Source organism: Alosa sapidissima, chromosome 7, assembly GCF_018492685.1.
Source record: "Alosa sapidissima isolate fAloSap1 chromosome 7, fAloSap1.pri, whole genome shotgun sequence".
Classification (NCBI taxonomy): domain Eukaryota; kingdom Metazoa; phylum Chordata; class Actinopteri; order Clupeiformes; family Clupeidae; genus Alosa; species Alosa sapidissima.
Window position 1 is genome coordinate 18,932,850 of NC_055963.1, and position 26,805 is coordinate 18,959,654.

A 26,805-nucleotide genomic window follows, 5' to 3' on the forward strand; every position below is an offset into this window, starting at 1 on the left:
TATTGATGCTGAAAATGCATTTGTGTTTAGAAGGCACTGAACTGGAGGGAGTGCTCGCTACTACAGCCAAAGGGGGGAAACACAAACACAAACACACACACACACACAGTGAAAGGCGATATTAGCAGAAGTCATGTACAAAGGGCTTCACTTCCTCTTAAGAAAAAATGAAACTGTGTGAGGGTAAGATAATAACAAAGCAGCAGCAGACAGCAATTCTGCAAAAGAAAAGTAAAAGAGCCTGGAGACACCGCAGACCACAGTGAAACGAACGCTGGAGGTTTCTTACTGTCTCCACTGAGCACCGGGGAACAGACACTGGAGGTTTCTTACTGTCTCCACTGAGCACCGGGGAACAGACACTGGAGGTTTCCTACTGTCTCCACTCAGCACCGGGAAACAGACACTGGAGGTTTCCTACTGTCTCCACTCAGCACCGGGAAAGCACTTAGGAAGTATGTTGCAGTAAGTCAGCTGGTAAAACTAGAAGGGGGAAGTTGCACTTTTGCCACATTGTCCCCCCCATCGCTTCCCTCTTCCTGTCAATCAGCTGAAGAAACAAGAGTTATTTTCGCCCTCCCTCTCTAGGGAGATTGGCAGGAGGCTGCACCAATCAAATCAGGGACATGATCTCATGGGGCGCGGACTGGCAGAGATCCTTGTCCTCTGGCCGTCCCATTAACTGGCCCAGCTCGGCCCAAGTCACTCAGGCTGTCAAGGAGGGGGGCTCTGTGATTGGCCACCATCCAGACAAAGCCTTTGAGTCAAATCAAAGCTACAAGTAGACTTCCTTCCCCTCTTTCCCTCTCTCATCTCTTTCCTCTCTCTCTCTCTCCCCTCTTCTTTGTGTGTTATCAGTGAGAGATATCAGCCAGGCGTCCAGCCGTTTAATGAGTTCTCAGATAACTCTCAGATTCCACATTCTCTTATCGCTGTTCCATCTGCTCCTCATCTCAACAGCACTGCCAAGGTCAGGGGGAAAAGGAATGAACCGGTGTCAGGGCAAACACATTTGCACAATAGAATTGTGATAAAGTCGTGTGATACAGAGGACAGCTATCAGACTGTATGCTATCGTGCCTAACGTACCACTGAAAGAACTTATCGTTCAACGACTAGGGCACACTGTCCAGTAGCCCTGGCAACAGATTTGCTGTGCTGTTTGGTATTGTGTGGCCAAGTGTGTGGGGCGTAATAAAACCCACGTCTGTAGGACACAGGATTTTTCATATGCAAAGGGCCCCTCGTTTCTTCTTTATGCATTTGGTGATGTATTGCCAATCAGCAACGCGTGTGGAGAGGCAAGCCTCACTCAGCACAGTGTTCCGTTTCACCGGCAGGAAATTTCCTCTTCAGGAATAAATTACCACTGGGCCCCGCCACAGAGAGAGAGAGACAGAGAGAGAGAGAGAGAGAGTGAGAGAGAGAAACTAATTAAATGTGCCGTTTTGTTTGCAAAGCTTTTGCCAAAGATCCAGCCACTGTGATTCATCATGCTATAGTGTTATAACCCAATACTGATTTGCACTGTGTGAATGCTCATTGTTCAACCCTGACAGACTTGCACATATCAATCAATCAATGAGCAAACTTCTCACTTGTCCAATTCACCGACAGACACTCTGGACTTTACGCAGCTCCTCCAAGTAAATTCCAGCCGAGTCCAGCGAGACAAACTAATGAGGGTGCTGATGTACGGACGCATTTTTTTCCAGAACATTCTATTCATTGGTGAAATGTCATGCTTGGTTAGGCTGCCCATTAGAAGACCGAGAGGCACAACGCATTCCACGGCCAATCACAGATCCTTCCCCCGAGCAAAAAAAAAAAAAACTGCCGACACAAAGACACAGTTGTTTATGCCCTGTTTTTTCTACATTATAAAAAAGTGTGCTGCTCAACTCTGCCCTGTTTGCTATGGCTCTTTGGCAAAACAGGGTTAATTATACAAAAATATTTGTGCTCTATCATGAGATAAACACATTGCCTGTGACTGCAGTGTATGTATGTAAAGGGCCTGATTGAACCATGAGGCTTTCATTGAGTTATATTTAGTTAAGATAAGGTGGCGGAGGTAGGTGGGTGGATAAAATGGGTGGTAAAGGAGTGTGGTGAGTGTGTGTGTGTGGAGGGTGCAAATATATGTGTGTGTGTGTGTGTGTATGTGTTTGGGGTTGAGGCCCTGAAAATGTGAGGTAAATATGGTCAGAAATATGTGTATCTGACCAGTCATTTTAATGTCATCCCCCGCGCGCAGAGCCAGGAGGAGGACAGTGGCAGACACCCAGACAGCCAGACAGCCGGCAAGGGCAACTACAAGCCCAATCCTCTCTATCAAACTGAGCTTCACACACTCATGGCCCCCACCCCGACACCTCTGAAGCAAGCCACTCATGCGGCTTCAAAGGAGGCTGCCAGTACTGAGGGCTCAAGACTGTTAGCACCTAAGTGATGTTAACTTTTCAACTGGGGGTGAAGGGGTAGGCTACTGAGGATGTGTTTCTGTGTGTGTGTGTGTGTGTGTGTGTGTGTGTGTGCGTGCGTGCGTGCATGTGTGCATGCGTGTGTGGCTTCACAATCACAACCTGTTATACACAACGCTCCGTCTTCTTTCACGTCGAAAGTGTAGGTATATATCGGTTTTCAACAAAAGAGTGAATAGTAAGGACCTTGGCATGCACAATGCCATGACAACGTTTTTGCACTACCCTCGTACCTCGTACCCAAAGTTTTTGCACTTTGGTTAAAGTGTAGAAAATAAGGTTCACTCAAAATGTCTTATTTTCCATATTTTTTGTAATGCTTTTAAATAATATGTGAGACATGAATCACAGTCAATCACTGAGGCTACTGAGGTGTGTGTGTGTGTGTGTGCATGTGTGTGTGTGTGTGTGCGCGCGCGCGCGCAGTGTGTGTGTGTGTATGTGTGTGTGTGTGTGTGTATGCGTGTGTGTGTGTCCATTCCACTCCTGTCAATTTCTCCATGCCTCAGTCCCATGGGAGGAAGGCTACAGCACCTCAGACACACACAGTGTCTTTTCATGGAACCCTTTTCCAGAAGGTGGCCATCACACATTACAGAGCAAGAGAGAGAGAGAGAGAAAGAGAGAGAAAAAGAGCTAGTCCTAGAACAGGCCCAGCGTTCAGGGAGGCATGAAGGAGGTTGCTCTCTCTCCTACACACACAAACATGCATACTGACTCAGAGTCACGAACCATACACCAGAGAAAGAGAGGGGGAGAGAGAGAAGGAAGAAGAGAGAGAAAGAGAGAAGACAGGAAAGAGAGAAAAATGAGAGGGAGGTAGAGAGAGAAAGAGAGAAGACGGGAGAGAGAGAGGGAGGTAAAGAGAGACAGTGAGGCAGTCACTTATTTGCAAGCACTCACCCAGAGATGTACTCCCACAAACCAACGCACTGCATCAAAGTCACACAGTAGGCCATAAAAGAGTTATATTCATGTGTACATGCACCGATGATTACACACGAATAAACAAACACACACACAAACATGACCACACTCACATATATCAAGTGATGGCAGAATATAGCCATGCATACTATTAACACAGTCTTGCATGTATGAAAAGACATAGCAGAAGACACAATAAACAGGTTATTATATCTGGACTAACTGCTGGCCATCATCAAAGGATCAATGTAAATACACTTACCCCAGTCTATAGACGAGGTGCCAAATGAATGTCTTTATCAGTGAGCACACAATCAAGATCAAGTTTTTTTCTCTCTCTGTACTCATGCGCCGTGTTGAATTCCTTCGGATCAATGCCACTACTGGCCTGGCAGTTTATGGGCAGCCGTGATAGGAAGTGGCCTCCTCGGCCATCGATCGGCGTGCCAGTGCAGGCCAGATCTATTCTGCTCTAATGGATCCTCAGCAGTGCTACACCCCACCACACACACACAAGCACACACACACCAACACAAACACACACACACACAACATAGACACGACACACACAAAAACAGAAATACACACACACATACACGACACACAAACACACTTGTACACCGTCCCTCATCTAATGGATCCTCGGCAGTGCTACACACACACACACACACACACACACACACACACACACACACACACACACACACACACACACACACACACTTGTACACCATCCCCCATCTACCCCTGGTCAGTAATGGCCAGGTCCTTTGGGCACTGGAAGCTGCCTGCACATGTCTCCACACAATCAATACACAACCTGCCACCATAAAGATACGAGTGGATACTGACTACTGAGACACTATATGTGTGTGTGTGTGTGTGTGTGTCTGTGTGTGTCTGTGTGTGCAAACACTCGCTAACACACAAACCCCAAACACACGTAGGCACACAGGGCCAACAGCCCGCAGCAGTAACACATTGGCTGTGACGTTGGCCTATTTCTTGCTCTTTCTTCACAAATAATAAGGTGAGAGACATAGTGCTTTTTGGTGCGGACAACAGATGAGTGCGTGTGTGTGTGTGTGTGTGTGTGTGTGTGTGTTCTTTTTATGATGTCCACAGTGTGTGACAGACTTGCCCAGCTCGCTCCACTGAGGCCTGGATGGCGGAACAGCACCAAAGGCTATCTGAGGCAACAGTGACCCCTGCTGCGCATCACCGACTCTATTTCAGAGAGGTCTCTGCTTCTCTGCCCAGCCGTCACAACACCCCAACCCGCCCACCCTTGCCTTCACTGCAGTCAAAAATCCTCAGATCTAAGAAGAAATTGTGTAGAATTTGGAGATGTGTATGTGTGTGTGTGTGTGTGTGTGTGTGTGTGTGTGTGTGTGTGTGTGTGTGTGTGAGGATGGGAGGCACTTGAGGACTCCCACTTTTTATCCCACAAAGGCGAGTCTTTCTCCTCCTCCTCGGGCTTGATTAAGTCAGCTCCCATTTTTACTCGGGCCCGAGAGTCTGAGTATGACTGGATTACCTCACATACACACACACACACACACACACACACACACACACACACACACACACACACACACACACACATACACTCGCACTCGCTTTCCCTTTCTCTTTTTTTCTCTCTCCCTCTTTCTCTCGCTCGGCAGGCTTGAGACGCCTCCTGTTCTAACACTTCTGCTTTCCTCAGCCCTCCACTCCTCCCCATTCTTCCACCTCCTCGCATCTACACTCCTCCCTTCTCCCCTCCTCCCCCTCTCCTCTCCTTTCACCTACTCTCCTCCCCTCTCCTCCGCTGCGCTCTGTGCCGAGCTGACGCTCGCTCCCGACGGATGGATGGCAGAATCTAACATTAACAAGGTGCTGCACGCGGCAGGAAGAGGAGTCGGGAGCAGAGTGGAGAGGAGGAACAGAGAGGAGAGGAGAGGAGGAACAGAGAGGAGAGGAGTAGAGGAGAGGAAGAGAGGGAGTGAAGCAGTGAGGAGTGCAAGAGGAGGAAATGGGGCAGTGGAGACGACAGTGAGGGAGAGAGAGGGTGTTAGTGGCTCAGACGGCATGGATTCTCTCTCTCTCTCTCTCTCTTCTTTCTTTCCTCTCACTCTCATTCTCCTTCTCTCAGTCTCTGACATTCTGTCTGTCCCTCTCTCTTGCTCTCTCTTCCCGTCTCTCTCTCCCTCTCACACACACACACACACACACACACACACAAACACACACACACACACACACACACACAAACACATCTCCATAAAGCAGCCCAGCAGCACCAGTCTCATTCGGACTTGTCGCCTGCCTCTGTTTCCAGGGCTCCCCTTCACACAGGGACACCCCTGGGGTGATAAAGATGCTTTTTCAGAGTGTGTGTGTGTGTCGGAGAAAGTGTGTGTGTGTGTGTGTGTGTGTGTGTGTGTGTCGGGGAGTGTGTGTGCGTGTCAGAGTGTGTGTGAGTGTGTGTGGGTGTCACTGAGGCATCGGCACTTGCTCACAGCCTACATGCACATTACACATCAGGGGTCCGGCCATCCCGCCACACACAGCCTGATGGACACTCCTCCACCATCTCAAGAGTGTCTCAGGGAAAATGTCATGGCCGGCCATGGCTTACTTATTTATAGATACTGACAGACTCCCGCATGTCCAAACATGTAAGCCTCAGTGGGTCGTTATGGTCAGAATAGGGATCAGCGGGCTATTGGTTGAGGACAGATCTGAGTGCGTGAGTGCGTGCGTGCGTGCGTGGTGGTGATGGTGGTTGGGGACGGTGGGTTCTGCAAGATGCTATGAGTATGAATAAAATGCCTTAGAGGAGGTTTGTCAGGGAGATAATATTCTGCTCTGGCTTTAGGAAGGAAGAAGGATAGAGGGAAGAGACAAAGGGAGAGGGGGGATGAGAGAGACAGAGGAAGAGAGAGAGAAGTGAGAGACAGAGGGAGAGAGAGAGATACAAAAGGATAGATTTGATTTTCGTAGTGTAACATTGTTTTTTAAACTGCTGATTGCGTTATTGTATTCAGCACTGTTATTTTCTACTGCAGTTCACGGCTGTGTTCACTGTCATTACAATACTTTATCAACATGTTGTGGTTCACAAACCGCAACACCAATCACAGCAAGTGACTGCATTTAAAGAGTAAGAAAGAGACAGAGAATAAATATAAGATTAAAGGTACAGTCGGTGATTGGCAGTCACACAGTAATTATGATGACATAGTTGGGGCTGGTGTCTCCTGGGAGAGTTCAAGCCCATAACATTTTTTGTTACATTCAGCAATCATCTCCTCACAACCCGCGAGCTGCCCATTCCGTGAGTACACTGTAGAAAACCCAGTCTCTGTAGGCAGCCCAGGCTCTGAAAACTGGAAACAAAAAGTGGACGCAGCCTGTCCCCCAAACAAAAATGAAAGCCTGGTGTGGAGAGTTTCTCTGGGAATAATGAAGAGAGGGGGGAGCTACCTGGGGTGTTTTGTTGGTCCTTGGTTAAAGTGTAGTGTGTTGCTTTGGAAAAAAGTGTCTGCTAACACAATTAAATATAAACATTAACATAAACAAACACAACTTCCTGCGCAATCACTGACTGCACTTTTAAAGAAGAGACTGAAAGTGAGTGAAAACGAGCTTCAGCTGTCATGCGTGAGCAACATCAACAACAACTACATGACAAGCAAATGACAACAGGAAAAAAGCGAGAGGCTCATCTGTCTCGAGACACATGCAGTGACAAGGCGACAGAGAAGTGAAGGCCCTGTGGGTGAGATTTCTGCGCTCTACGGAGGAGGCAAGCAGACCGTGAGTAGGAGGCCACTTTAGCTCACGGCATGCTGGGAACATAAAAACCAATGCATCATGGGTAACATTCAAGGTGTGAAATAACACCACAACTGTGATCTGGTTGTGCTCGGATAGCAGGTGAAAACTAGAGCGGATCAGCTAATATACGCAATGCAGAACAGAAAAACACAATGCATCTCTAAAATACATTCAGATCGGACTCAACCACATGTGTATTAGTACTCAGTCTCACACTAATAATAATGAAGCAACAGTTGAATATATTTATATCTGGCTCAATAACCATAACTACATAGTTAATACTGTAACAATAACAATATCTATAACACTGGTGTATACATTTACTGTACATCAGGCTCAATAACATAAGTACATAGATAATGTTCAGTCCCACTATACTAATGATATTTATGTAGAACTGGTGTCTATCTACATTCAGATCTGTCTCAAGAACATAAGTACATAGATAACACCCAGGCAGTCACACAGTAATTATGATGACATAGTTGGGGCTGGTGTCTCCTGGGAGAGTCCAGGGGTGACACACGCCATAGCACTTGTTCTCCTGTAGCACATCGGCAGGAGCATACATCTCATAATGAGCTACAGCTAAAGGTCATGCTCTCAGGGGACACCATGCTAATCAGACACACACACACACACACAGATATACAGACACACACACACAGATATACACACACAGGGACACACACACACACACCATACCTGTCATCATTTAGCTTTCCAAAAACGGGAGATTTTTTTGGGGGGGGTTTATACCGGATCTGGGTTTGCATATTTAATACATTTCATACACGTGTTTCAACACTGCATTTGGTCGTTGCTTTTACCTTTTTTACCTTACCATTAACTTACGCATGCCAGTTATGTATCCACCAGCTGCCTGCCTGCAGCCTACTTCCAAAACTCCAAAGCTGCTTGCTGTCAGATTTGGTTCCGAGGGCACAAGTTCAGTGTATCAACAACACTCAATAACAGTTTATGTGATGTGTTAATCAATTAAATTCCCAACAATTTCACAACAACTAGTTCTGGAGTAGGACATTCAACTAGCCCGCTTGCTTACGACGAGACTCAGGCTGCGCAGTCGGCACCCGCTTCCTTATTTGGGTTTTGGGTTGCCAGGTTTTAGCCTATGACAAAACGGTTGAAATTGAAACTAAGTGATCGTGTATGTGTACGTTGTATTTCATACACAATCTGGCAACCTGAATGGATCAATGATTTTAAAATGAAGTTTGATGGCCATGCAAATTACGGGAGTTTTCCGGGAGAAATAACAAAACGGGAGGGTGCTGGGAGATGACCTTGAAATACGGGAGAAACCCGGGAAAAACGTCTTGACAGGTATGACACACACACATACAAACATACACACACACACACACACACACACACACACGTGCGCACAGAGAGAGAGAGACACACACACACACACACACACACACACATACAGAGACATACACACACACACACACACACACACACACACACACACACACACACACACACATACCATCTCCTCTCTGCAGGGCTGGGTCTAGCCTGACAACACATTGTGTAATTCTGATCCAAGGTCTTCTCACTAATCTGTTTGTCCAGCTGCGGGCCTCACTCTGGAGGGGTTCAACGCGGCGTAACTAGGGAGTCAACAGGGGCTCGTCGCGCTCAAAACATCACAACATATTTTGTGCTTTTGTCTCTGGACTTTGAAGAATGCACATTTCCTATCTGAGGAAACGGATGTTCGAAACTGGCTTGCAAGGCCAAGGCCATAGAGACCACTATTCAAACTATGCCGTCTCATTACATTGAGGTACTGTTGATAAAAACAAATTGCAACATGTCTAGTCGAACAGACTAAATTATATATCTAATTCAAATTCCAACCTGACAGCTAAATAAGGCATCCAATGTATTGTTAAAGACATTACTGTAATATCATGTTAATTACTTGTTGATGATACATAGTTTTTAATAAGAACATCCTTGCCATTCCTACATTTCTTTTCTAGGTGTTTTTGGTATTGTAAATGTAATGATTATAAAAAAATACAATTATGTACCGGTAATAAATATTCCATACATTAAAGGTAAAAATCCAGTTTGACTGATTTTTCTACACACCACCTGTATTTCACCTGCCTTCTTTGAGTCCTCTGAGGTTGTTTTCTTTAAACAGTCTGGGGTAAAATGGGATTGTTACATTAATTTCTCTCTTATTGCACTTATATTGCCATAATATCTTTGGCATAACTTTCCTCTAGATACAATTATACAATCCATCAGAAGCTAAATTTAGCCACTGAAAGTACAGCCCTCTCTTCTCCAAGCTAAGCTAATGAGACACTTGTCTTCAATTAGACTCACACCAAACCTTTATTCACAGAGAAAGTAAATCTACCGGGAATTGACCTAAATAGTAGGCCTTCAATTGGCACTGACATTATGAATAAGCTGTTGAAGAGGCTTGCTACAGCCAGCAATACTGTGATTAACTCTATTAAAAAAGAGTACTTAAATCACCAAAAAAACATGGAAAACTGCCTTCAATAAAAATACAATGGCACCACACATACCACAAAAAGACAACATTTTTCATAAGCTGAGAAGCAAAGGTGACTAATAAGTGTAGTTTGTTAGCTTTAGAACTGGACAGCTTGAGAGTATGGCTAAATTGCTAGCCGATGTCATAAAACAGGACTAGCAGGCCATAGCCTATAATGGATAGGAGCTGTGCGGTCCACATGAGCACAAACCATCTCTGTGGATGAATATAACAGTAATGCTTTCCCCTGAGTCACTTTCTGCGAAGAATACAGTATGTGAAACAACGATCATTTCTATAGTCATCCTTTACGAACATTATACTCTGTAAGGTAAGACTATACAAACTTGAGGAGAACATGCACCTCACAACTGTTTGGCTGTACTGATCTTCAGCATCATGGTAACAACATACAGTCCCCTGATAGTTATTTATCAAGGCTGGAGAGGGCTTCTCAGAAACGCTATTTCATCTCTTCAGCGGCAACGAGACCCTTCTCTGAAGATGAGGCAACAGCGATCCTCTGAGGGGGTCTGTGTGGAGTGGAATCTTATAAATTGTTTTCTTATCCGATAGGCCCCAGCAGCGGAACCCTTGAGCCCATGTAGCTGCATCTGCTGAAACTCACTGCAGGGACCCGTTGGGATAATAGCTTCCTCCACACTGCAAGCTGGAGGAAGGAGATGGGGAATCTTACAGGAAATTCAGGGTGGTGAATTGCTTCAATAACACACCAGTGGAAACAAAGATGGAGGATCCTGATCTGTTTGGAAACCACTACAGACTTGGGCTACACATCTTGGGCACCCTGTTTTATTTTTAGATTTTTTGATTTGATTTGTAGATAAAAAAGGGAGACTTTTTATTACAGAGTTATACCACTGCTTGGCTGAATTTCCTATTGAGATGCACATTTTAGAAGGTCAATTATTTTTAGCAGACGCTTTTATCCAAAACAGCAAGGACATAGACAACATCAGGAATCAAACCTGGGTCACCATGGCATGAATATAATGACTTTACATCACTACACCAATACAATAGAGTTCCAGCATTAGCATTAGCATTAGCGTACCTTATCCGGTATACAACCGTACACAGGGGTGTTGTCACTTTTAAAGAAGATATTTGTATAGTAATACTGCAGAAATGATTCAGTGATAACAACCCATAGGTTTAAGGGGTTTGTGTAGCTGTGGGTGTGTCTGTGTACATGTTCCTCTGAAACAGACTGCTCTCTACACCACCTCTCCTTCCCTCCCTCTCTCCCTCCCTCTCTCTCCCTCCCTTTCTCTCTCCCTCACACCCAGCCATGGAAACCCAATCAAAGCAAGCGCTCCTTGTTTTCCTGTCAGTTCCTGTGGGAAATGGCCTCGTTAGTGTTGATTCCACAAGATGCCCAGATGTTTTAGGAAAATCCTTATCTCGACTGAGACGCAAGCCTTCATCATGAAAAACATTCTCATTCTCCCTGCCATTTCAGCACGCTAATGGGGGATTTTTTTTTTTTTGGGGGGGGGGGGGGGGGTTTGGATTTTCCATTTTGTTGTTCACTCTATCTATCTATCTATCTATCTATCTATCTATCTATCTATCTATCTATCTATAATAGCAGGCAGACAACAAACAACAAGGTGAACCAGCTGCATATAACATTTCGGGCATGATACTACCTCTGTGCTCCCATCATAGCAACTGACATCCAGACTACCAGTTACTGTCTCCACTAGTGTCTAGCCTGTGCGGTGGTTTGGTTTTTCCATTTTGTTGTTCACTCTATCTATTATCTATATCTATAACAGCAGGCAGACAACTGAAGACATCGAATGAATGCCATACAAGGTGAACCAGCTGCGAATAACATAAAATAGCAGCTAAGTGAAGTTGGCCTCATGCAATGAGCACCAAGAAAAGGAATATTATGGGGCTGATTTGAGGCAGAAAATGAGTTCACTTGGGTCTCAGCGCACTCTACAAGCAGCTAATCTACAAAAGTTCCTAGCGACAAACCCGTAATGAAGAAGGTTCCGGCAGAGAATGAGAATCCACTTTGCTGGAGATGTAGCAGATCCGTGTGTAGCCGTACACAGAGCCTTATAGATAGAGAGTTGTGACAATGGGTGTTCAAAATTCGTTACGGTCACGTGGTTCATGTAAACTTCAAAAAGTTCCCGGAAGTGATTGACAATGGATTAGAATGCATTAAATAGGCTACAATGATAGACAGAGCCACGATTTGGGGTAATTGACAGTCAATAAATGCATTGATATACAATATTTATAGTATATATGACACAGTGTAATTATTGAGTAAACTAGTTATCCTACCATTACAACAATATTAAATTAAATTCCAGACCTTATATCGTAGCCTGCTAAATAAGGTGACCTTTTTTTCGCCCTTTTACGTATGTGCCACTTAATATTAATTTCTGTACAAAACCAAGACGGGAGATTCTTTAGAAAACGCAAGTGCACCCACCCTATACATGGATTTCTATCGTCACGAAAACATGCGTGCGCAACTAAGAGGCAGAAAGCACCATAGAACAGCATAGAGCAATGCTCTCCATGAAAAGAATAAAATGAGTTTTTTGTGCTGAAAACTGCACCAATTCGAAATCACGATGGTTAGAGAATGTTAACCTGTTGAGGAGTACGGTCACAAATATGTGATCAGATGCAGCTGGGCCCCTGGGAGTACGATCACAAATATGTGATTAGAACGTTTTCAAAAAAGGTTCTGTAACATGACGCAACAATTACCCTCAGGGACTTTTCTGCCATTAAACAATTTTAAGAACACTGAAACTATAGAACGTTCGCGTAAACTTCTAGAAGGAGCCAGGACAATAATTCACTCTCTGGGGAATGGCATTGTCTTAAAGAATTCACTCCTCAACAGGTTAAATTAAGGTTTTGCACCTACGTCATAATGTCATGTGACCGTTTGTTTACAACTGTGGTAGGCAAGAATGGTAGGCAAGGCACTGCAGAGAGTGGTAGGCAAGCCTACAACAGTCGGGTTGCATTGGCTACACATAGTTACAAATAGCTTCAAAATTGAAATTTTAATATCAAATATTGACTGGGATGCCGACCACTTGTGTAGGCCCTAACAGTTGGTTTTACATTAAGAAGCAAAAAGGCAACGAACGACCGTTTAGCCTACCTATCCTCGTGGTTGTGGAGGATGATCGTTAGCAGTTGTGAAGTCTTTTATTCTCAAGATAGCCTAATGGTGTAGCCTACTGTCTACGAAGACGTAGGCTAAAATACTACTATCTACAGTCATCCAAAAATGAATTGCCAGAGATAGGCTATGAAGGGGAAAAGTGCAGCATTTTAAACATGGCAAGATTATTTTTACCGGAACAGTTTGTTCTAATTTGTCTCGTGAAATTCGTGCTTGTGGACATCAATCACCTATCTTCTGTCCTTCTATTTCAAGTTATCATGAGTGTCATTTGATTATATAATCACAACAAATGCTAATAAATGAAAACAGAATAGGCTTATGTGCTATAGGCTAACGTTACAGGTCAGGCTAACTCCCTTATGTCAAAATAAACTGATCTGATCCTAATTGTTTAGCGATCACACACAACATAACACAGCAACCTCAAACACCACTGTTGAACCTAGGCTACTGCTTCAGTCATGTAAGAAATAAGCAGTTTATGTCTTTACCCGTTTAATCAAGTCCACATGACCAAAATAACAACATATTTAAAGGCTGAGCTAGCATAACAGCCTAATATAGGTGATGCTGCAATGGATAACTACTAACAAGTTTCATACAATTAATGAACTTTATCACTCACGTTCTGAGTTTTTCTGGGTGGTTATATATCCATGCAGATCGTCTTCGAATAAGCCATCGCTGTTATATGATATATGTTACAGGATTCATGACTAACGCCATTAATGTTACATGATGCTGACTGACTCTGGCTATAACAGTAGGCTACCGTTTTAACGTCTGCTGAGTCTACTGCCTACCAAGACCTGTCGCTGTTCAGTTGAAGTTAAATGATCAAATATTGTTTGATTTTGTGTCAGCTTTCAGAAGGAAGACATGTTCCTTTCTGGTCAAATTTCACAGCTTCTAAGAAGGCTATTGTCTTCGTGTAAACCGAGTTTTGAACAGAGAAAAAAAGTTAGGCTACCATTAGGCTACATGCAGGTTCTCCCATTACGTTATCGATACAGATCAATGCACCAAATCAGGGCGATTTTAGCGAAACAACGTTCCTGTGACAGGCTATCAAATATTGAACAATGGGATAACGTTTCATCATCACCTTTATTGATGCCTGAAATGTTGACATTGCTGAAATACAGAGACTGTACCTACTGAGAGGCAGCTGCCGACAACGATGTTCAATGGGCTCAACTTGTCCCTTGCCTACCAGCTGGATGTAAACAAAGCTATAGAACCTAGAATACATCACATGAAAAACGTTAATATGTTCAATATCCCTAACGGAATGCATGTCTTCGGCAAAAATGACAAAATACGATGTTATTTTAATAATGCAAATGAACGGCAGCCGACTATTTAGGTTAAGTTTATTACGTTGTGGACGGCCACAAAGCGTCTTCTGCCCCACCGCTGCGCGCGCATCTAATTTTGTTGGTAAACGGGAAACCTGTGTATAAGTGTATCTAAATTATCGTTATATAAAAAAATGACCTTGTACAGTGACTCGAAAAGCTGTAAACAGTGTTTTTGAGACTGTGTGTAGCCTACAAAAGCACATAGAGCTCCAGTGAAATTTTGATTTTGCAACTAGAAACTGTAACACAGCTAGTCTAACATTAACTTGTTTGAACAAGATGATTTTCACTTATAACAAAGTAAAAAAAAACAAAAGCATATATTACCTTAATTTAAGGTTATTTACCACTTAAAATATTGAAAATATTGCAATGAAGAAAAGATAGAACATCAAGAAGATTTAGAGAGAGCAGGTAAGAAAGACAGAGAAAGAGAGAACCTGTGATAAAGCGAGACAGAGAGAGAGCCAGGTGAGACATTACTTAGAGAGTGAGAGAGAAAAAGCAGGCGAGAAAGAGAGAGAATTTGGCCCACCAGGGCAGGCTGTCCATCAGTATCACCGTGATGGCTGCCAGTTGGCTTTGGCAGCAGGCGCGCTGTACGAGTCACCTTAATGAATCGCACTCAGACAGCTTGCTTTTCTGTGGGAGCTGAGGACTGCAGTTTAACGGGGAGGTATCAGTCAGCCCCATACAGCTGTCACACAGGAACTGCAATTAGTTTAATCCGTTTCTCACAGTGCCACTTTTCAGCAGGGATACAACTTTGTGTGTTGAGGGCCAGTTATGACCCTGTTAAAAGTACTGTTGCACTTTAAACACTCTGCACTTAAACAAAGTGCAATCAGGTCTGTGTGTGTTTGTGAGTTTTTGTTTTGTTGTTGTTTTTGTTGTGTAATTTCTATTTCTGAGCATGAGTGTGATCTGTAAGTTAATTGGTGCTTTCATTTGCTAGCTAACGGACCGTTTTAAATGTGCATGGGTGCTTATTGCACAGTGTGACACCAAATTGACCTTTTAAATAATAAATGGCATTAGACACTTTCCTGTAAGACGGTGTTTTGTTTACCACAAGATGGTTTATTAAACATCATAGAGCCTAATGAAGTTGTCTGCATTATGCAGATGTAATTAACTCTGGGCTAAATGTCATCTTCAGTGCCCCCCTCTTCTGCACACACCACCATTACCTCCACCACCCCACCTGCTGAGCACTGAGTCCAGGGGATGATTCACACGTCCAGGCTAATTTGATGAGATGGAACCTTCGCAGAAGCAGATGTCTGCTCCCATGCTGAGCTTCTACCCACCCATCCACCCACCTACACACACATGCTCTCTCTCTCTCTCTCAGCGTGATGGGGCTGGTCGCGTGTTCAGCACTCATGTTTCCATATAATGGACAGGCGCAATTAACTCAAACAATTGAGGGAATGTCATTCTCTCTCTCTTTTCTCTTTTTCTCTCTCTCGCTCAGTCTTTTATCTCTCCCCCTCTCTCTTCCCCCCTCTCTTTATCTATCTCTCTCTCTCTCTCTCTCTCTCAACTTCACCCTATTCCCAGAACCCCACATCACAAAATGATTACTCACACTGTCAGCTGCCCTATATAAACGTTCAGGGGGATTCCACCATGGCTCTCCGGGTGCTAATGACTGGAATGATGAATAGAAATGCCAAAAAACAGATAATTGTAAAAGGTGCTTCAGTCCGTAAAATCGACTGCTAAGGGAGTCTATTATCAATGTTTAAAACACCTCTCTTTTCTTCAACAGCAAAGACTTTCACTTCTTATGTTGGAAAATGTACACCACAACTGTGCTTGCGCGCACACACACACACACACACACACACACACACACACACTTAAACATACACACATATACATACACACCACACACAAAGAGAGAAGAATTCTAAAACGGACATGATAGCTCTGGTTCCTCTTTAAAACATTGATAGGCTAGGTAAAAAATAGATCTTCCTTCAGATTGCCTTCACTCATTCCCTGGTCAAAATTGAACAAACAAACTGCTGTGCCCCCCTCCCCCTCTCATCACCACCACACAAATCACTATTTAAATTATGTATGTGTGAGCTTCTCTGACTGCAGGCCTATATTTAACACGAGCGGGCCGGGCACAGGTTCACAGGGTTTGTTTTGTTCTCGTTACTGACTAATGGCTCTCTGCGGCCATCCCCTAACATTAAAAAATAAATAAAAAATAAACAGCGCATATGGATGACTAACAATGAGCCCGACGCTAAAGTTTAAATAGGGGCTCTTCAGGCAAAAATTGTGCTCATACATCATAACCAAAAGTCATTTTTATTATGCATTGGGTAACAGTCTGCCTGCCACTCTTGTGAAGACAGTTGACATTTGGCCAGTTGCCTGTCAAAAACTCTGTTGGAGTGCTGGCACTGTGAGCTGCAGTTAATAAACAGCCTGTTATTATTCATAATATTTAGTCAGACCTTAACCTCTGATAATATAATTTCAAACTCAGGGAGAAAAGATTGGAAAAGACCATTTAGGCATGACTAAATTTGTTGCTGTAATTTGAACGACAATGAGAGTGCGTATCCATCTTACAGTAAATCAATTGTGTAGGACAATAGCACTGCAGCACTGATCCACTGAAACAAAATTGAATCAATCTGAATGTGAAATATTCCTGGTGACACAAACCTGTAGTTATCTGACCAGCTCTTTCACAGAATTTTGAAAAATGTGCACTAAGTGTTACGACGATATTACCTCTCAACTCACAAAGTGTATGTGTCATGCAAAACAGCTGTTACAGTTGCTGTTTGTATGTCTTTACCTATGTGTGTGTGTGTGTGTTTGTGCTATTCCATATTCTGTTCCATATCAGCTGTGATAGGCAGTCTTGCTGTGTGGCGTAGGAAATGTTTTATGTACCCATGTGTGTGTCAAAGCTGTATCATCTCTGGAAATATTTGAATTATTTCTGTAAAAGAGAAAAATTTGATTGGTTGATTCAAATAAAGAATTTAAATATGTGTGCAATGCTGCCTAGTGAGGTCCTGTTGTCCAAAATACTCAATTCCTTTTCACTATTGTGTACTGCATCTTAGATACGCTAGCATTCTGCTTGGCCTTCATTCTGACTGCGCCACATTTGATCTTTCAAGTACACCAACTCATCAGGCTACCTGGTCGGAGTCAATGCCACAGCACAATCTGACTGACTAGGCAGCTCGGAGAGGTTGCCTCGATCTTCTGTCCCATGTACTTGAACTTCTGCTATGAACTCCTGCCTGCTATTGACGTGGAGCTGATTAGTGAGTAGCCTGCAACAAAGTCCTATCAATCACAGGCATTGGTTCTGTCGCCAGCCTGACACCAAGCGCAAGATCCCCAGTTATTGCTTCACCTTTTGTCTGTGGAATGTATATGGCATTCATCAAGTTTCAAAGGGCCATCTCTGATGTTAAAATATAGAGCGCCATTTTGGGTTTTTCTCTTTATTCTTTAATCAGCCTAACAATACATCTGAAAGGCTTGCTTCAAAGGCACAGATAACGACTTCAATGTCGTGTCACTTCAGGGTGATGAGAAATCCTGGGGGCTCTAATTTCACACTGGCAAATGTGTAATGATACAACTCAGCTAACGCCTGGAATAATTGCGTTGTGCTGAGTGTCACATCCCCCGTCAAGTGCAAAGGGCATTTTTTAAATGAAATCAGAAAGATTTACAAATTAATTTCACAGAGTTCCCCCTTTTTCAAAGCAGTCCAAATAAACTGCTGTCACGCAGGGAAGAAAAGTATTCCTGAATCCTTCAGCCCAGGATGCTTTTTACAGAGTGCAATGGCTAACAGCATGCCAAGGCAATTTCAAAAAGCCTGCGGGCACTTCTTGGACGTGAGGCAACAGACAGTGCTGGTTAGAACAACAGGGCATCCAGCCCATAGTCCTTTGGGCAATTTAATTTCTCACACTGTCAACCTTTTTAAAAACTGTTGGTTTCAAAAGTTATTCAGCTTGTAACTGTGAAGGAGGCCAAAGGAGGACAAATAACGCTTTCTGCAGCCTCCTTAGACTGGTTGCTATGTGTGTGAACGTGTTCAAAAAGACACAGAAGCTGTGGCAGTTCAGCCTTGCTGCACGGCACAGAAGGACTCCAGCAAAAGATTCTCAGTGAAAACTTAGTGAGACTTATCTGAAATGATAGCATTTCAACCACTCGGCCTGACTGCCTTATTCAGGCGCAGATGAATTTTAATGAAATACAAATGGCAGAATACAGAATACAAATGAATAAAGAGCTAAATGCGAAGGGTTGGGGGGTTGGGGGGGGTTCATGCCGAATCAAGAAGGAATATGAATATAAATTGTCCTTTAAAACGGACTGTGAATGCAAATAAATGAGCAAACAGAAATATGGTTGAAATAACGTTTCATCAAATTGCCTGCGATGAGAACGAGCCATAAACACAGGTGATCCATCACGCCGGCTCCTCATTACCATATGAAAGACTCATTCTTTGATGCACAATATCACAAAATACTAGAGTGATTTAGAGCCCCCATAACTAAACGCAATGGTGTGACAACACCAATTGTCAACATATTATCCTCTCAAGGTTGTCAATCACATTTTCAACACTGCAAGTCTGAAATTGCTCAGCATATAAAAACACTGTAAGCTAAGTAAATACTGTTGACTAGCCTGTTGATATGCTGATATGAGTTGAGTAGCCTGCTGGTATGCTTTCTGTTGAGTTGAGTAGCCTGTTGGTATGCTTTCTGTTGAGTTGAGTAGCCTGTTGGTACATATGCTTTCTGTTGAGTTGACTAGCCTGTTGGTATGCTTTCTGTTGAGTTGAGTACTGTAGCCTGTTGGTATGCAGAGTGCACACGCTGATTTGTCTCTAAATGGCTCTGTGAATGGAAGAGACATACAGGCTAGAGAAATTAAAACTGACAGCATATACTGAAGAAGAGAAATGAGAGCTGAAGATCCCATTAAAGCAAACTGAACGAAACAATTAGATCTCATCCAAGCTTACAAAAACAAATCGTGATGGTCTAAATGATGCCCATGAGCGAACACGTACACAGAAGAATGTTTTTTAATCCAAAATCCATCGTTACTTTTGAGGCTAACCAACCTCATCTAGCTCAGACAAGACAAACAACATTGGAATGATGAAAAACATCTATATCAGTGGCGGAAAGCGAAACTACTTAAAAGCCTATGAACAGCAGGAGTGAAGCCAGACAGGCCTTTCAGACAAAATCAGCACTATTTGTATCACACATTTCATTATTAAAAACAGCCTCAAAGCACAGTACACTGTCACACATTTTGGTCATCAGTATTTGAAGCACACGTTATATCTTCCAATTGGGCCCATTTCAAGCCCCTCCACTGCCTATCACCCTTAAAGAGACCCTGAGAAATCGATGGACAACTACGGGAAGAAAAGCAATATATGTGTGGTATAAGTGTATATACTCTTTTGATCCCGCGAGGGAAATTTGGTCTCTGCATTTATCCCAATCCGTGAATTAGTGAAACTCTCACACTCAGCACACAGTGAGCTGCCTGCAACAACAGCGGCGCTCAGGGAAAAGTGAGGGGTCAGGTGCCTTGCTCAAGGGCACTTCAGCCGTGCCTACTGGTCGGGGTTCGAACCGGCAACCCTCCGGTTACAAGTCCGAAGCGCTAACCAGTAGGCCACGGCTGGCCAAAAAACTACTCATTGTCCCAGTGATGGAACTGCAGTCTGCTAAGAGCACAGAAGTTGTATCATTTTGTTTGTTTGCTTGTTTGTTTATTATTATTATTATTATTATTATTATTATTATTATTATTATTATTAAGTATACTGTTTATCTTCCTTTTCATCCTCACCTTCTGTTCTGTTGCTTTTATCCTTTTAAAGAAACTGAGCAGCAGGTTTTTATGCCAGGAGTTAAACTATCCACAAACTTGGTCAAATTCCTTGGTCATAAAACACACTTTTATCACCTGGAGTGTGTGTGTGTGTGTGTGTGTGTGTGTGTGTGCGCATGATGGGGGGATAAAGCACAAAGCAAGCTCTTTATGGACACCATCCATCAGAAGGCAAACTAATTCCAGGGTGCCACTAAATCAGGCTATAGCGAACGGTGTTAACCACAGATCCCACATGCTACACACGACGACACGTCACAATATCCACACTAACACACACACAAGGCAAGGCAAGTTTATTTATATAGCACATTTCATACACAGGGGAAATTCAATGTGCTTTACATAAACAAAAGCAAACAGTAATAGTACATAAAACAATAAAAGCCTAAAAGGGCAATAGTTTAAAAGTGTTTAAAATGTAAAGTACATAGAATAATGAAAAGATATACAAATCAACACAGAATGATTAAAAGACAAAAAAACAAATTCCACACACAAACACACACACACACGCCTGAACGCATGCCAGTTCTACTCATGTCTGTCGCGTCATGTCATGTTCCATCACATCAGCATTTATCCATAATTCAACGGCAGAAAGGATGATTCCTCCCTTGTGGCCCCTCTGGCTGCGACGCCAGGTGACTCATGAGGGCCCAGCGCTCAAAGCACGATGCTGGCTCTCAGTGCCGTACTGTCTACGGTCTGCATTTATCAAGGCTATCTGACAGTCCATCAAAGCAACCTGACCAGAGACATTTCTCTTTTTGTTTGAAGTGGTACAAAGTGGACCTGAAGCCATGTACAGTACAATAAAGAAAACAGCCAGAATGGACCATCTTTAAAAGGTGTACTGTAACATTTCATCTGTCACTGGAAATGTATATACTATACTTGCACAACGGACCAAAAGGAGTCACATTAATTCCATAACGCTGCCTGGATGAGAGCTGGCAGTGCCTTCTGTGCCCCCCACCGTCCTGAATGCAACATGCACAGAGACTTCTTCCAGTCTCCCAAGACTCGACTGGGTCTCACTGGACACGGACAGGCAACCAATTAGCATGAACACCCCATGGGGGGGGAGTGTGTGTGTGTGTGTTGGGGGGTGGGTGTAGACTGGTTCAGTCCATAAGTCTTCATCCAAGAGGTCCACAGAGAGCACCCCCAACCCCATGTCACCTCCACCTCACTTGTAGATGTCTGCATAATGGGACTGTCCCACTAACGTCTCTCACAGCATCCTGTGGGGAACTGAGATGACCACGACCTTAAACAAAACAAAAAAAGCATTATGAAAAAAATCTTTAAAAAAAACTAATTGAATGATTTCCCCGAGCACTGTCACCCACAAAAAAGTAGTTTAAAAATCCAATTTGAAAGACAAGTGTTGACATTAACACCCAGGCCATTTCAATCTCTTTTACCTCTCGGGCACCGCTAGAGAGGGAAGCACTAGACTGCCGTCGCATTTCCTCCTGTGCACTTCCGATATTCATCACAAAGGACAGCGCCTGTTTGCTTCAGGATCTAATGAAAATGCCCTGATGGCTTATCCGTTCCTCCTTGACCTTGAAATCCTCGGGTTTTTCGGGTCCCTTGGCAGTCGAGGGGCGTGGATGTTCTACTGACAAATGCTCCTGAATACCCAGGGCTTTATTTGCCGTTTCCCAGCGTACGGAGCGTGGTGGTAAAAATACACCACCTGCCTCAAAACAGGCCAAGCAAAGGGGGACAATATTTAGCCTAGAGGAAACCCTGTGAAACCCGACACCTTACTAAAAAAGCAGACCTGTTTTCATTTGCAAACAGTGCTATGCAAATGACACCAATCCATGTCCCAGTGAATCAAAGGCAATGAAAAAAAAAAATCAACAACCACCACAAAGCGTAGGTGTTCCCCACATGTAAATAATGCTCTATTAGTCCTTTCTGTGAAAGCACTGGCATAAAAGAGAAGGGAAGAACTGAATGTTTACATTATTGATCACTGTGCAACAAATGCAACATCAAGAGGTATTGAGTGTTAATGACACATTAACACTGTGATGGATAGTCAATCTAATCAATTGCTCTCAAATTTGATCCTGGTCCTTCTACATCCTTGTGAGTAAATACATTGAACTTAACATTGTGGGACAGTGTGCATTGAACTTAACATTGTGGGACACTGTGGGACAGTGGAACACTGGGAGAGGATGTGACAACACATGAGAGACATAAGGGAGAGACAAGAACAAGAGGAGGAGGGAAAGAAAGAAAGAAAGAGAGAGAGAGAGAGAGGGAGAGAGAGGACAAAAGAGAGAGAAAGGGAACATGAACAACAAAGGAAAGGGGAGCATTCTTCCATATCAAAACACAAACGATTTTGTCCACACTGGAAAGCCCCCCAAGGGCCAGTGGACACCTGCACAGGCATGGAGGTATCACTGGCCATCAATAACGCAGCATGCTCCAGCCCCAGTCCAGCAGCCATTGGACACAAACACGGGACCCCCTGCCGTGTCCATTTCACCAGCACACGCCAGAGGAGGAGGCAGAGGCAGCAGATGCTATTAGATGCTAAGATTAGGTCAGGGAGCACAGCAGGGACCACTGGCTCGGTCACCAGCAAGGACACACACACACATAAGGCATGTGTGATCTGGGCACGCACACACACACACACACACTCACACACATACACACAAGCACGCACACTTGTACGCAGGCACGCACACAGGCACACAGACACACACACACACACACACACACACACACACTGAAACACACATACATACACACACACACACATGGTCAGCATAAAGTCTATTGAAATGCATACAAAGCAGTCAGGTCAGGTCTTTAAGTTCATGTTCAGCTGCAGCATTGAATATGCAAGAGTATGACATGGCATAGGCAGGAGCACCTTTAAGGTCATGACACTGATCGGACTACGAGTGAATGGATGGACATGATATATGTGACGATTGCGCCTTTTCTGTCTTAATCTGTTTAAGTCAGCGGAAAGTCGTGTCTCCGTCAGACACATCTCTCCTGCAGACTGTCGGAAGCCATTATGTTTAATAATAGAGGATATAGCTGTTTAGAATCTCTGTGCCTCCTGAGAGCCCGTAGCCTTCACAACTGATGGAGAGAGGGAGGGGGCAGGAGAGGAGAGCATGGTCATTCAAACGGAAACATCATCTGTGATGTCCAGGTAAGAGGCATCCATTTATTGTAGAATAATGACTGTAGTAGTCTATTTTTGACTGGACTGTATTTAAATGTGTGATTTTGTATGGCATATTGTAATGTGTAATTATACATATACTATAGTGCAATATATAATTGTCACTGTGTAATTGTGTATATGATTTCAATATCATAGGATTCTATAAAATAATGGCTACAACTATGCAGGTGTAGCATTTGTGTTCTGCAGTACTGTAATATGCCTCTGCATGAAATCTTTTTTTTATTGTGTGAACATTGTTCAATGGTTGTGGCACACTGAAAAAAATCACATCTCTCCCAACCACTCCTAAACATAGATGACCAAGTCAAATGGACAGAATTGCTATGATAGACGGTCACGACCTTTCAATGATTTTTTTTATTCTTCCATTAATCACAGATCCCAAGAGATTGCCGTTACATGAAATCCCTCATCGAAGCAATGGAGGATCTGTTCTCTGGATGGCGCAGTCAAGTGTCTTTTACTATTTTCATTCACAAAGACAGACTTCCATCCGGACGTTTCTTCATTAGGAAAATATGGCTCATGAATCATTTATTACAGACAGCCTGCTTAGAATTTTCTCATTAAGGTTTTTTTGGCTCGACAGATGTGGTCTTAATGAATGGTCTGGATTTGAGTGTTGCTTTCTTCAAAGAGCTGGCGAAAGAGAATGAAGATTCCTTTTCGAGGATGAGAGCATTTTCAGCGGTTCACCTGTTATCATCCTTATTTTCCCAACGTTTCCCGTCAATAATTCAGAGGTACACACGCCCATGAAGTCTATGATTGCAGTCAATATTGAGGCCGCAGGCTCCGGTGCAGACAGTGAAAATGGGGCATGTAAACCCAAGCAATGACCCGACCATTTCGACAAGCCCAGGGGCAACACTGACATCTGCAATTCCCTAAAGACTTGCAAGTTCAGCCCATTTCTTTATTTGCAAACCAAACATGATCGCAGACATCAAAAAGAAGCATGGGGAAGTTTGCTCTAGTCAGAATCTGACTTTCAAAGTAAAAAAAAAAAAAACATAGGTTTTCTACAGACTCTGTTTTCATGTACACAGATATCGCTCAACATGACATTCAGTTTTATAAAGGGCAGCCAGAACTGAAGTGATATCAACATCTGCCAACCATGTAAATTACCTTACAGAACAGAGCAAGATAGTATCAGTGCCCTTGGACTATTTAAAAAACACATGGCATTTTATTTAGATTATTATACATAATGTAGCTTTTCCTCCTAAATGTTATTTTAATCAACAGTCTTTCAGAATCATCAGAAGAATCTCTCTCAAGAAGAGGCAAGGTTTTTTTTATGCATGTAAGACGAAGAGGGAAGAAAATAGCACACTCAATTAAAAGAACCAGACACCAGTGAGTCATGTAAGGAAAATAGCGGAAAATAGTCTGCCCTGCTCTCTACCTCTGACCTATAACAAATTGCCCCAACGCAAGGCAATAATACTGGGGGAAGCGTGTTCTGGGGTGGGGTCTGGCCATAGTAAAAGGAAAGGCGTATTTCTGCAGGCTACTTTTTCAGCAGAAGCTGCGCGCGGGTAAAACCTCCTGTGATCGGGTGCACGAGTGCACCGGAGGAGAGAAATATTAATCAGTATTTCAAACAGACGGCACACAAAGGCCACGGTCACTTGAAAAAACACTGTGACCTGACCGATGCTGCGATTCACGGGAGGGAGGGCAGATAAAACAAGCTATCTTCAAACACCAAGCCGGCGCATCAGAACGGTGGCAATTTTCAAAGCAACTTGCTTGAATGACACACTGCCAACATGAATCTACATGAATAGGGATTTTAACATGTCACCCGCCAATCAAGAGAGAAAAATGCATGATCATTGTTATCAATTACAACATTTGCAACAAATGCGAACAGTTCAATAATACGCGTTGGATATATTTACCATTAGTGATCCATCTGGAAATCAGTCTCCAGTCAAGACTGGATGAGGTCCGTATTAACGTTAAGGTTAAACTTAGAGATTTGGAGAGTGTGTGGACCGGAGATGTGTAAATGTGTGGCGCAACTTCCAAACAAAACGATGGCATGCCGCGTTTTCGGTTTCAGAGAGTTCACTGGAGATTTCCAGTGAGTAAACTCTGAAAATTGCACTTCAATATTACAAAGTAAGATTGCAGCATATGTAGCCTACTTGAAAATTCCTAGCAAACGTGTAATGTAGCTATGCACGGGATACTCAAATAAACGTGCCAGAATGTCTTACCTTAAATTCACCGAAGATGTTGATCTTCTATGTATACACTCGAGAATGGACGAATACACAAGAATTAACTATAACCACATGCAAATTACCTACGAGAAGTCAAAATGCAAAAAATCTTGCACTCTGTTGAGGACAAAAGGCGCAGAAGAGCACGCGTATCGCTGCGTATCGTTGCGTATCGCTCTTTACAAGTACATGGACCACACCACTCCTCAGCCACGACTAGATGAGGAGGGAGCACCTCCTACCTCTTATCTAAGTGCGAGTTAGCGAATTGACATCAGTGAGGATCGTACTTTATCGTGGGCAAAGACAACCTTTGGGCGGGTTGACTGCTAGTACTTTGGGACACACGTGGTGTGCAAAATATATCGAATACTGAAGACTTACATTATATGAAATAGGTTACGTATTTGCAGAGCTGGAATTCCGCACGGATTTACTAAATATTTACCACCACCCTGATACCTGAGTAGTTATGAACTGTAATTTATGTACATTATCTCAGGATTAGACATTAGATATGTTCTCTACATGTTAGTCAGTGTTAGGGTTTGTGCATTAAGTTTCAGTGGAACATGGCAATATGATTCAAACAGAGCTGACTAAACATGCAGAGGAATGGGAATTTTGCTAGGATGCAGCTTGGCACAGCTATATGATACATGTTTCCCATTCTCTCTCCCTCTCTCTCTCTGCCTCTCTCTGTGTAGTAACCCCAGGCTTGTTTCTTTCCTGTCATTTCACAAATAAATGACTAGTGAATGTCTCATTTCCACACTGGCAGGTTATTACAGTGGTGCCTCTGATTGCAGACATCATTACATTATCTCTTCTAGGAGACCTTCTCGTATGGTAATGTGACTGGTGGTGGCCATCGAGGAGTGGAGGCGGTGGACGCACCCACTACACTGAGGTACTCTTGTTGCCCAGCCAAATGGCGCAGCACTGACAATTAAATATTGTAGCCATTACGCTAGGGTGGTGATTGCCGAGTCAGTGAGCATGGTTAACACTATTACTTCATAAACCAGAGTTAATTAGTCTGTACATTAT

The 26,805-nt window shown here is 43.4% G+C and overlaps 1 protein-coding gene across 1 annotated transcript in view; it reads right to left on the reverse strand.

Annotated features, from left to right (window-relative positions):
* Nucleotides 1-25,814, reverse strand: part of rap1gapa (RAP1 GTPase activating protein a) — a 113,762-nt gene extending 87,948 nt beyond the window's left edge. Inside the window, exon 1 of the mRNA XM_042098565.1 lies at nt 25,750-25,814. The gene's annotated coding sequence lies outside the window, so the exon portion shown is untranslated. The remainder of the gene's footprint in view (nt 1-25,749) is intronic.
* Between the last annotated feature and the right edge of the window lie 991 nt (nt 25,815-26,805).